Here is an 11,534-nt window from a genome sequence, read left to right as displayed (position 1 = left end):
ACAAGAGTCTTGTGAAGGCACAGACTTTGTTTTCCTCCCTGTGCGTGGCATAATTACTGTTCACTCCAGGGATGATAGGCTAACGTTTACTAGCTTTGTGGCCAAGATGCTGAACCCCTCTGCACCTCAGTTTCTTCATTTGTGAAATGAGAATAAATAACATGAATCAATCCATATAAAATATTTAGAATACAGCCTTCAAATATGTGTTTCTATCATCCCCAGTGCCCACTACTGTGTCTGACACTTGGTAATGATCAATAAACGTTCAATGATGAACGTATGGGCCCACTGAATACCCACAGCCTTTCAAGGTAGGAAATAAATAGTAACTTTCAGACATGAAAAAAACAAGACTTAGCAGGGTTAAGGGACTACACAGGGCTTGTGGGCAGGGCAGGATTTAAAATCAGGTCTATGTACTTCCGAAATTTTCACCGTTTCCACGATGTCATGTTACTCTGGGTGGAGAAAGCAAATGATCGAGGGACAATAAAATCGGTCAATTTAAAAAAGAAAAAATGGAGGAAGTAAATTTAAAAAAAATTTAAAAAGAAAATAGTTGGAAGAAGTAAAGGGAGAGAATTTATTTATTTATTTATTTATTTATATTTTTTAATGTTTAATATTTGAGAGCGATAGAGAGATGGAGTGAGAGCAGGGGAGGGGCAGAGAAAGGGAGACACAGAATCTGAAACAGGCTCCAGGCTCTGAGCTGTCAGCACAGAACCAGACATGGGGCTCAAACCCAGCGAATGGTGAGATCATGACCTGAGCTGAGGTTGGATGCTTAACCGACTGAGCCACCCAGGCGCCCCTTCAGTGCCTCTTTAAAGAGTGCAGGCCAGTCGTCTTACAGAATGTCCCACACTCTGATTTCTCTAATTATTTCCTCTTTTTGGGTAATAATGTGACCAGAAGTGATGTTACATGGTCTTACTGAATCAAGTCAGGGAATCCGTGATGTCAGCTCAGTGACCCTAGGTTTAGTCACTTGGTCAAGGTGGTGAATGCCAGATCTCCATATTGTAAGGTTATTTGCCTTCTTGTGAGTAATAAGGGTATGATACTTTGAGACTGTGCGAGTGTCTTTTTCCCAACAACCATCTACCTGAGGGCTTTAGCATCTGTTGATGATCCTTGCCTGAGCCAAGTTATTACACTGGGTTTTGTCAAAAGGTGATTTTCTAATTCTGTCTTTTCTTTTGCATTTATTACCTGATCTTGCACAAAACAGAACTCTACCTCCCTATCTGCCCCCCCCCCCCCCAGGAATGCTATGAACTTACAGATTTTTAAAAATTCAGTGTCTATTATCATAATTCTTTCCGGGGCTTTGGTTGCCTTTGCAAGCCAATTCCTGTCTCCTTTTGAGATAAGCCATTAGTTTTTGAGTACTTACCTTCTTTCTGGTCTAAGCTGTTCCAGAATCACATGGAACTTCTCTGCTAAGGACTTAGAATTAGCCACTTTCCAAGAAGCTCTGGTTCCTTTATGGAGAATGACATTTAGAACTAAAATCCAGGTGCTATGTGCTCATTGCTAGTGGGATGTCACTGCTTCTAGGTCCTTTTCAGTGGACAGAGGAAAAATAGGGGTTTCTAAAATGTATGAGTTCATATGGATACTTAAGTGGAAATACAATTCCCAGCATCCATGTATTTATTAATTTTTATCATCACATAATACATACTAAATAGCTTCATAATTATGCCTATGCCACTAACAAAAACAACCCTAAATGAAAATTTCAAGATTTCTTTGCCGTCCCTTTTCTTCTTCTTCCTCTTCCTCCTCCTTCCTCTCCTTCTTCTGTTTCTTCCTCTTCTCCTCCTCCTCCTCTGCCTCCTCTTCCTCCCCCTCCTCCTTCCTCTCCTTCCTGTCCTCCTCCTCCTCTTTCTTCTCCTCCTCCTCCTTCTCCTCTTCCTCCTCCTCCTTTTTTTTTTCCTTCACTCTTAGAGCACGTCCTTCTAAGGATGTAGAGTATTGAGTTAAAAAAGTCATCTGAATTATTTTTTTTCTGTGTTGTTATGTTGTCAACTTGGTGTAGAAATAGATTTATTTGTGTGAATAACTTGATTTGAAATTCAAAGACACCACAAGTTGCATATTACATAGTACTAAAAATAAATTAATTGTTAAATAGCTTTATGGGGATCTCAAAATAGATGGAAAACGGAAAAAAAAGTAGATTCATTTGTTTCTGCACGATTCCATTTTTGGATTTGCTTTTTTCATCCTTTTTGATTGAACTGTTTTGAACACATAAAACATTAACCTAGTTTGAAAGTCAACACTATATAAAAAGATCCTCAAAGAAGTCTCGCTCCCATCTTCCTTACTTCCACCTCAAGAATTGATGTTTGCTCGTGTGAATGACCTTGGGTGGATTTCTGAGTCCCTCTGAGCTTTGGTCCCCAAAGGAGGATAGTTATAGTAACTATCTCAGAAGGCTGCTGCCAGGGTTCATCCAACGGGTTGAAGTTCTTCATATAGTGTGCACAGAGTAAACATCCCATAAATGTCATCTGTTTATCTACTGTCCATCCTCCACAAGGCCCCGATTCCACTTATCAAAGAAAAGCCTTACTGAAGACATTGGAGCCCCCTTGGAAGCATGGGAAATCATTATTTATCCTTCAAAACTCAGCTTAAATCTCCCATCCTCTCTGGATCCTTGATAAGTCTTTACTGTCTCTTCAGGAAGAAACAGTAACACCACTGCACGAGCTCCCATGAGTTATGGCAACATTGGTTAGGAAAAGTTTTGAGGGCTCAGAGCCTGACTCCAGCAAAAACTGCCGGTACCTTTGTTTCCTCATGTATATACTGGGGTAACAGGAGTTTGCATGACAGGCCCACGAATTAATACCAGCAAAGTACTTAGCACTTGGCTCAACACATAGAAACGTCTCAGTACATTATCTACTGTTGTTTTCATGCTATCATTTTGTATTCAGTTTAAGAAAAACAATTTGAGGTTTGCCCTAAATGTGACACATGGAAGTCCTGGTGGCTTGAATGATCTTGTCTCCGTTTCCTGTCGGGTAACCCCATATTCAGCATGTGTATTTGCCCCAGTTGAGTTGTATTTGTTTACATAAAATACTATGATGTATTTGGGGACAGGGACTGTATCCTATTATTTCTGGTTTCTGATCTGAATTGATGGAAGTGCATGTTTGCTGCTTAAATGGGGAAATTCCCCAAGGCTGAAGTAGGTTGGAATTCACATTAGGGCAGAAGGCTATCTGTTACATTACTTTTCCAGAAATGTTACATATCTTTTTTTTTTTTTTAATTAATTCATTTTGAGAGAAGAGAGAGAGAGAGAGAGCAGGGGAGGGGCAGAGAGAGACGGAGAGAGATCCTAAGCAGGCTCCATGCTCAGTGCAGAGCCTGACAGGGGGCTCAATCCCACGAACCTGAGCTCATGAAATCAAGAGTCAGACACTCAACCGACTGAACCACCCATGCGGCCCAAGAAATGTTACATAACTTTGATCAGAGGTTTACTACCTATGCTCCCTGAGAACCAGATTACGAGTTCAAGTTAAAAACCCTCAGCCCTGGGGCACCTGGGTGGCCTATTGGTTAAGCATTCAACTTTGGCTCAGGTCATGATGTCACGGTTTGTGAGTTCGGGCGGCATAGGGCTCTCTGCTGTCAGCTTGGAGCCTGCTTCAGATCCTCTGTCCCCTCTCTCTGTCCCTCCCCAGCTCATGCGCTCTCTCTGTCTAAAATAAATAAGCACTAAAAAATAATAAATAAAATACATAATCAAACAAAAACACCAAAACCTCATCCCGGCCAAAGCCAAGAGGAAATACTGGTTATAACCTGATATGACCACACGGTGGCAGCAGAGGAGAGGGAAGGAATAGTTCTGCGGCTGTCGGTAAGCCCAGCCACAGACTTGGGGCTTAGGGGCTGAGGGTATGTCTAGTACCCCGTACTAGTCACTTTAGAGACTTTTGTTTTTTTTTTTTTAGGAGGGAGAACTAGAAAGTATTACATTCACACAGTTTATTAATGAGGAACAGAACAAACAAAACATTATTTGGTGAATACAACATACATGCACTTAACTTTCATATTATGGTCAGTTAAAGCTGAGGGAAACGTTGGCTCAGGAAGAGAAGAGGAAGGCAGGGGGCACCCACTAGTCCCCAGTGAAGAGTCCTGAGCTCCCTAGTTCAGAGCACAGGCTTTGTGTTCAAATCCCAGTCCTGTCATTTATCCCCAGTGATTTCTTGTCCCCTAACTGTAGTAGTGAGAGTGACCAACATATATTGAGACGTATTAGGTGCTGGGTCATTATTCTAAGCACATTACTTTTTTTTTTTAATTTTTTTTAACGTTTATTTATTTTTGAGACAGAGAGAGACAGAGCATGAATGGGGGAGGGTCAGAGAGAGGGAGACACAGAATCTGAAACGGCTCTGGGCTCTGAGCTGTCAGCACAGAGCCCAACGTGGGGCTCGAACTCATGGACCGCGAGATCATGACCTGAGCCGAAGTTGGCCGCTTAACCGACTGAGCCACCCAGGCGCCCCTAAGCACGTTACTTTTTTTTTTTTTTAATTTAAATTAAATTAAAAAATTTTAAGGTAAACTCTACCCCTAATGCAAGACTCGAGCTCACGACCCCAAGACCAAGAAGGGTCGTATTCTCCACTGACTGAGCCAGCCAGCTGCCCCTATTCTCAGCACTTAATGTGTATTTTCTTAGATAATTCTCATAACAACCTCAGAGAGAGATTATTATTCTCATTTATAGGTAAGCAATTTGCCCAGGGTCAACCAGCTAGTGAATAATCATGTCGGGACTTAAACCCAGGAACTCAGAGCTCAGAAGTCAGGATCTTAGTATGCTTGGCAGCCTTACCTATGCACAGACCATAATGATGCCCACCGAGAAAGGCTGCTGGGAAGATATGAGGGGTGCCTGCCCTGTGTTGGTGTTATGGACTGAACTAAGACACCAGTTCCCAGGGGCCCCTGGTTAGCTCAGTCGGTTCAGCATCCGGCTTCGACTCAGGTAATGATCTCATGGTTCATGAGTTCAAGCCCTGCATCAGGCTGTCTTGCTCTCAGCACATAGTCTGCTTTGGATTTTCTGTCCCCCCCTCTCTGCCCCTTACCCCACACATGCTCTCGCTCTCTCTCTCAAAAATAAATGTTAAAAAAAAGACACTGATTCCTAGTAAATTGTATAAATTCAAGAGAGGAAGGAGAAATAGGATACCTCAAACTTACCTCGAAGGAGAGTTGGTCAGAATCACAGAATCCTCTGCCCTCCAGGTAGGCCTGCTGTCCGTCTTTTCCAGAGTTGTGTATTTCTACAGCCTCCCTGTTACCTCTGAACACTTCCCACGAAGTACAGCCTTTCTAAAGGCAAGGATGCTGTCTCCCTTTTGGCAGAGTCTCAAGTCTTACAAGATTTAGGGCAAGGATTCTGCAATGGTGCCTTGGAGACCACCTGCATCAAAATCACCTAAGGTGCTTATTCAAAAGGAAGTTCCAGCCATCCCCCCCACCCCCGCCCCGCCCCTGCTGATCCTGGAAGTCTGGGGCTGGAGGGTAGAATACGCATTTTACTGAACATGCCAGGTGATTCTGATGTGTGGCAAATAGATTGGGAATAAGAATGGGGTGAGGGGAGGTGCCCCTGGCTCAGGTCATGATCTCAGGATTCCTGAGATTGAGCCTGTGACAGTTTGTGAGATGGAGCCAGGCCTCGGGCTCTGTGCTGATGGCAAGGAGCCTGCCTGGGATTGTCTGTCTCTCCTCTTTCTCCCCATCTCCTGTTCACGCATGCAGGTATGCGCTCTCTCTCTCTCTCAAGAAATAAATCAACCTTTAAAAAAAAGAATGCGGTGAAGGGAGGGCTTTTACTGTTCCTCATTTCAGCCCAGAGCCAGATCTCTGCTCAAATACTGATTCTAGGGGCGCCTGGGTGGCTCAGTCGGTTAAGCGTCCGACTTTGGCTCAGGTCATGATCTCACAGCTTGTGGGTTTGAGCCCCGCATCAGGCTCTGGGCCTGGAGCCTGCTTTGGATTCTGTGTCTCCCTCTCTCTCTGCCCCTCTCCCACTCATGCTCTGTCTCTGCCTATCAAAAAAATTAAAGAAACGTAATAATAAAAAAATTTTTTTAAATACTGATTCTACCATTTGTGGCTTGAAGCCTTGAGCAAGTTACCTCCCTGAGCTACAATTTCCTCATCTGTAAAATGGGAATAATAATGCGTGCCACACAGGACTTTTATGAGGACTAGATGGTATGATGAATGCAAAGCCACCAGCACCAAATCTGGCCTATGTTTAATTTACTTCCTGCCTTGTCATTGTGGCTTCTGAAGTCTGTGGTTACTAGATTTCACGATGTGGGTGGTAATGGTCTTAGTCATGGTTTCATCAAATGTCAGTTGTTCTGTGCTCCTTGGAGAGAGGAAGAGGTCTCTGTGTGTGTGTATTGAGTCAGGGGGTGGGGACGGGGTATCTGGCTACTTGCCAGAAACAGGGTTATTTGATTAGTTTCGCTCATCTTATTTTTCCAGCCTTTTCCCTTCCCACAAGAGAGGAGCTGACAATGTTCCAGTGTGGTTTGAGCGTGAGTGTGGGAATGATTATAAAGTCTCCAAAGAAAGCAATCAAGAGACTCTCTGCAAAGAGAAAGTGGGTTTGGTTATGAGATCTGAAAGGGAGAGCCATGACTCCTACTTCTAGGCACTTTTAGTTAAGTGGAAGGGCATAACTCATATCCTCAAAGAATCCTCAGTGGATTCATACTCAGAACAAGAGTATCGGTCCCCAAAAGCAAGCAGAGAAAGCAAGTATGCCTTGGTAGGTCAATCCTCAGGACATTGAAGGGACTGGGACATGCTGTGTTGAGAAAAAGGCAAATATCAGAAATAGTTCTGGGAGCTTCATCAGTTTGCTATGGAACACATCACCCAAAAACTCAGTGCCTTTTTTTTTTTTTTTTAATTTTTTTTTTCAACGTTTATTTGTTTTTGGGACAGAGAGAGACAGAGCATGAACGGGGGAGGGGCAGAGAGAGAGGGAGACACAGAATCGGAAACAGGCTCCAGGCTCTGAGCCATCAGCCCAGAGCCCGACGCGGGGCTCGAACTCCCGGACCGCGAGATCGTGACCTGGCTGAAGTCGGACGCTTAACCGACTGTGCCACCCAGGCGCCCCAAAAAACTCAGTGCCTTAAAACGGGAGTCATTTATTTTCACTCCCGCGTCTTTGGTACAGCTGGGTCCTGGCTGATTGGGCGGGGCTTCTCTTGCCATCTGCAGGTCAGGTGGGGGCTCTGCTCTAGTCTGGGTTTGCCAGGGTCACCTTGACTGGAGCAGCTCTGCTCCATGTGTCTCTCATCCTTCTCTTGCCACCAGTGGGCCACCGGGCATGTCCTTCTCAGGGCAATGAAAGAAACACAAGAGAACAAGCCCAATATCATATCTTCTTTTCGTGCCTGTATCATGCGTCCTAATATTCCATCGACAAAGCCAGGTGCGTGGTTGAACCCAGAGTCATGGAGGGCAAAGTTATGTGGTCGAGGGTGTGGATTCAGCGATGAGTGAACTGGGGTCATTGATGTAATTGGCCAGATTCCTCCATGAATGTCCTCAAGCTCTTCTTTCACTCCTGATCTCAAGTCATTGCTTTCTCTTTGATGCTGCTATAGCACTTGGTACCTCTGTTTGGCTTGGATCCCAATCCACGCTGCCATTGTGTATGTGAGTGTGAGAACTGCGTGCACAGCCCTGGTGCCCAGTAAGTGACAGTAAGAGAGAGAGAAGAGAGCAGACAAGGGAAGGAAGTAGGATCAAGCGACCGAAAAAACAGGACCGGCACATAAGGGTGAAGCGAGTGGAGGGAACAAAAGGAAAGAGATGCGAACAAGCTGAGCTAGGCTCTTGCCCGTTCACCTTCTTGGAATATTGATCGATTCCAAGTATTTTAAAGCAGTCGTATCTGCATTGAGACAATGTCTTTGTATTTTTATTTTTAGGTGTAATGGTTGCATTTTCCTGGTGGCAACACTGCTTGAAAGGATCCATAGGCTGATAGAAATCACATAGGCTGTTAGAAATCTCCTTTGTACCCCTGGAAGGAGTAATCAGTTTATGATTTAGGATTCGAGCCTCCTTCACTACTGAGATCTCTCCAGATGCTACACCTTTGAGACCAAGCCCACCTTACTTTGTAATGCGTGAAGGTTATATTAGAAAGGAGGGAGTAGAGGCAGACTCAAATTCTTTTCTTGAAATGCAATTAATTATTTTTTCAGGTTGAGGTGGGTCATAGTGCTGCGTGTTATTTTGAATAAACTGAAAAGTTGCAAATATCGCTGCTGGGAGGGTGGGCCAGATTGATTTTGAAAGGGCCGGAAATCATTTCAGGGTAACCTGAGAAATATGGTGGGTAAGAAGCAGGCTTCTGTGTGCCACATAAAGGCTTTCTGAAGACAGACTGCAAACCCCCTTGACCTACAGCAGCAGCCTCACCTGGATAAGCAGAGGCTCTTTGGAGGAAACAGCCTAGAAACAAACAAAATAAGCATTTGCATATGCTTATTTTGCTTAGGGTGTTCAAAATTGGTCTCTTTATGTTTCATGTGAAAAAGATCCAAGAGAAACTTCTTCAGTGGCTTCAAGAACTCCTTTGCAGGAGCACCTGGGTGGCTCAGTCAGTTAAGCGTCCAACTTCTGCTCAGGTCATGATTTCATGGTTTGTGAGTTCGAGCCCTTCATGGGACTCTCTGCTGTCAGCCCAGAGTCTGCTTCAGATCCTCTGTCCTCCTCTGTCTCTGCCCCTTCCCTGCTTGCACTCTTTCTGTCTCTCTCAAAAATAAACTTAAAAAAAAAGTATATATATATATGTATAAAATTATATATATTATATATATATATATTAGTATAATATAGTATATATACTATATATATAATTATACTATGTAATTATATATATATGATATACTATATATATTATATATATGAACACCTTTGCAGTCTTTCTGGAGATGGGGGAAGGATTTATCTTCCTGTCTCCAGGTCAGTGTCAGCTGCTAGGTCTACCTGAAGTAAAACACGAGGCTGTATCTAGGTGGGGGTGGGCTGAGAATGGGGCCCACGGACCCAAATGCCTGGTGACTGAAGCTATTTGCATGACCACTATTTCCGTCTCTTGCCTGTCTTACTGGGGGTCTGAAAGTAGAACACTCTTCCAGGGTGCAGCCAGCTCTTTGGAATGACATCTGAGCAGGATGACGAGGACACGGCTGGTGGCCCAGAAGAGGGAAGCACTGGCAGTCTCCCAACCCCCACTGCGTCCCCTTATGCAGAAACATCACCTGGGAGAGGACCAGGAGACAGACAAAGCAGCAGCATATCACACGCATAGTCTCTGTGCCAGGTTCTAGAGACGCAGAGAGAACTCAGGCAGGGTCCCTCCTGGTCAGCTCATAGAATGTGTCCAAGTCCCTCATGACACCTAGCCAGGTCCCTAAGGTAGGGCTGATGGTGCCTGTGTGGAATGGTTGATGAGCATCGTGACCAGTATGTTTGTGAAGCTTTAGACGAGGCACAGGGAAGAAGTGTGTTGTGAAACAAGGGACAGTCTATCTGTAGAGTAGCCAGGATCTGGCCTCACAGCAGGAGCAGGCAGCCTGGGGACTGGGTGGGATAGGAAAGGATGGCTTCAGTATCATTGCAGGTTTTGGTGGGCTGAACAAGTGTGTGTGGACTTGGGCAGGTCCCTTAACCACTCTGGACCTCATGTCCCCAGTTTATCAAACGAAGGGGTTGATTAGATCAGCGTCCCCTCAGGGAGGTGGAGGAGGGGCATCAAGGAGGCTGAGAAGGTGCCTTTGACTCTCACCTCACTTATACCCTGTGGCTCCACCCCCCCCCCTTTTTTTTTTAATGTTTATTTATTTTTGAGAGAGACAGAGAGAGTGCAAGCAGGGAAGGGGCAGAGAGGAGGACAGAGGATCTGAAGTGGCTCTGTGCTGATAGCAGGGAGTCTGATGTGGGGCTCGAACTCACAAACCACAAAATTACGACCTGAGTGAAAGTCGGACACTTAACCAACCCACTGAGCCACCCAGGCGCCCCTTCCTTCTATTTTCTATATGATGTTTCTGTGTAAGGTTTTATTAGAAAAAAAGAGGGTTGTTTTTGTTTTTTTTGGTTTTCATTTCGTTTTGTTTTGTTTTGCTTAAACTGATGGTCTAAAGATCGTTGAATTCCCATTTAGATCTAAACAGCAGAGCATAGGAGTTCTAGGACTGGGTGGTGGCAGGTTTGTTAGTGGGAGCTGGAAAGGGCCTGGAAAGGCCAGGACTGCTATAGCCCTCCACCTCCCTGGAAGGGCAGGGGCCGGAAGGAAGGGAGTGGGGGAATGGGTGTGGATTTCTTGCAGAGACATAGGCATAAAAGAGAGACCTATTTGATAAAAGACTGGACATACCAGGAAGCCTTTCTGACCCCAGATGTGTCCTCACCTGAGCCAGTGTGCCTGCCCTGGTCTGGGGTTTCTTCTTGTAAGTTCTTCCAAATCTGGGGTCTGGATTCCATGGGGCCCAGTGGAAATACACCTGAGCGACTCATAGCAAAAGGACTTGTTCTGATTCTGCTACCGACTAGCCCACCATCTTTGAGCCTCAATTTCATAAAGTGGCAATTAGAATAGCCATGCTTTGTGTGGGTAAAAATAAATCAAGGGCTAGCACCTGATAAAAACTACCTCTTCCATCTGCCCCTGATGCCTGTGTCCCATCCTTTCTTTCCTGCCTTGCTTCATTTAATTAATTTATTTATAGTGCATGCCCACTGCATGCTCCTTCTACAGGATTCCCGATGTAGCCCAACAGGTGGCATCATAGTAAACAAGTATGAGAACACAGAATTTAAAGTATGGGCAGCTTCTAAATGCTTATTAGCATAAACGTACAAACATTTATTCATCTCAGGTGTGCAGAGTGCCTCCTATGTGCCGGACTGTGTTCGCTGGGAGAGGTCAACCCTTGACACATGGCCTGTGAACTTCTATCCATGTCCCAGGCAGTCGAGAAGTCATTTATTTGAGAACACCTGGTGATGGGATGGAAAAATAAAGTGCCAATCCCCCAGAGCAAGACCTGAGGGTATGCACCTTCCCGTATAGCTTTAGGTCCTCGGAAAATGATAGTGGACTCCCTAAGTGGCTGGGAGTGAATGTTGGAAGAGGGAATGATGTGGCAGAAAGGGTCCAAGCTCTGCCACCTAAAAATTATGTAAGCTTGGGAAAGTCAGCTCTTCTCTTTGAATCCAGTTTCCTCCTCTATGAAACGGGATCATAACAACCATTTCCCTGGTTTTTGTGGGAATAACGGAAGATCAGGCAAAGCTCTGCCTCACGGTGTGGGTGCCTGGAAAGTGATAGCTGTTATTGTGATTTTGGAAAAAAGCATAGAACAGATGATCACATTCATGAGTTGCCACCGTGGGTGATGTAGCCTGTGCTCGGTGAGGTCCAGGCC

This window comes from Felis catus, chromosome D4 (genome assembly GCF_018350175.1).
Source record: "Felis catus isolate Fca126 chromosome D4, F.catus_Fca126_mat1.0, whole genome shotgun sequence".
Classification (NCBI taxonomy): domain Eukaryota; kingdom Metazoa; phylum Chordata; class Mammalia; order Carnivora; family Felidae; genus Felis; species Felis catus.
Note: the sequence above shows the minus strand (reverse complement) of the source record.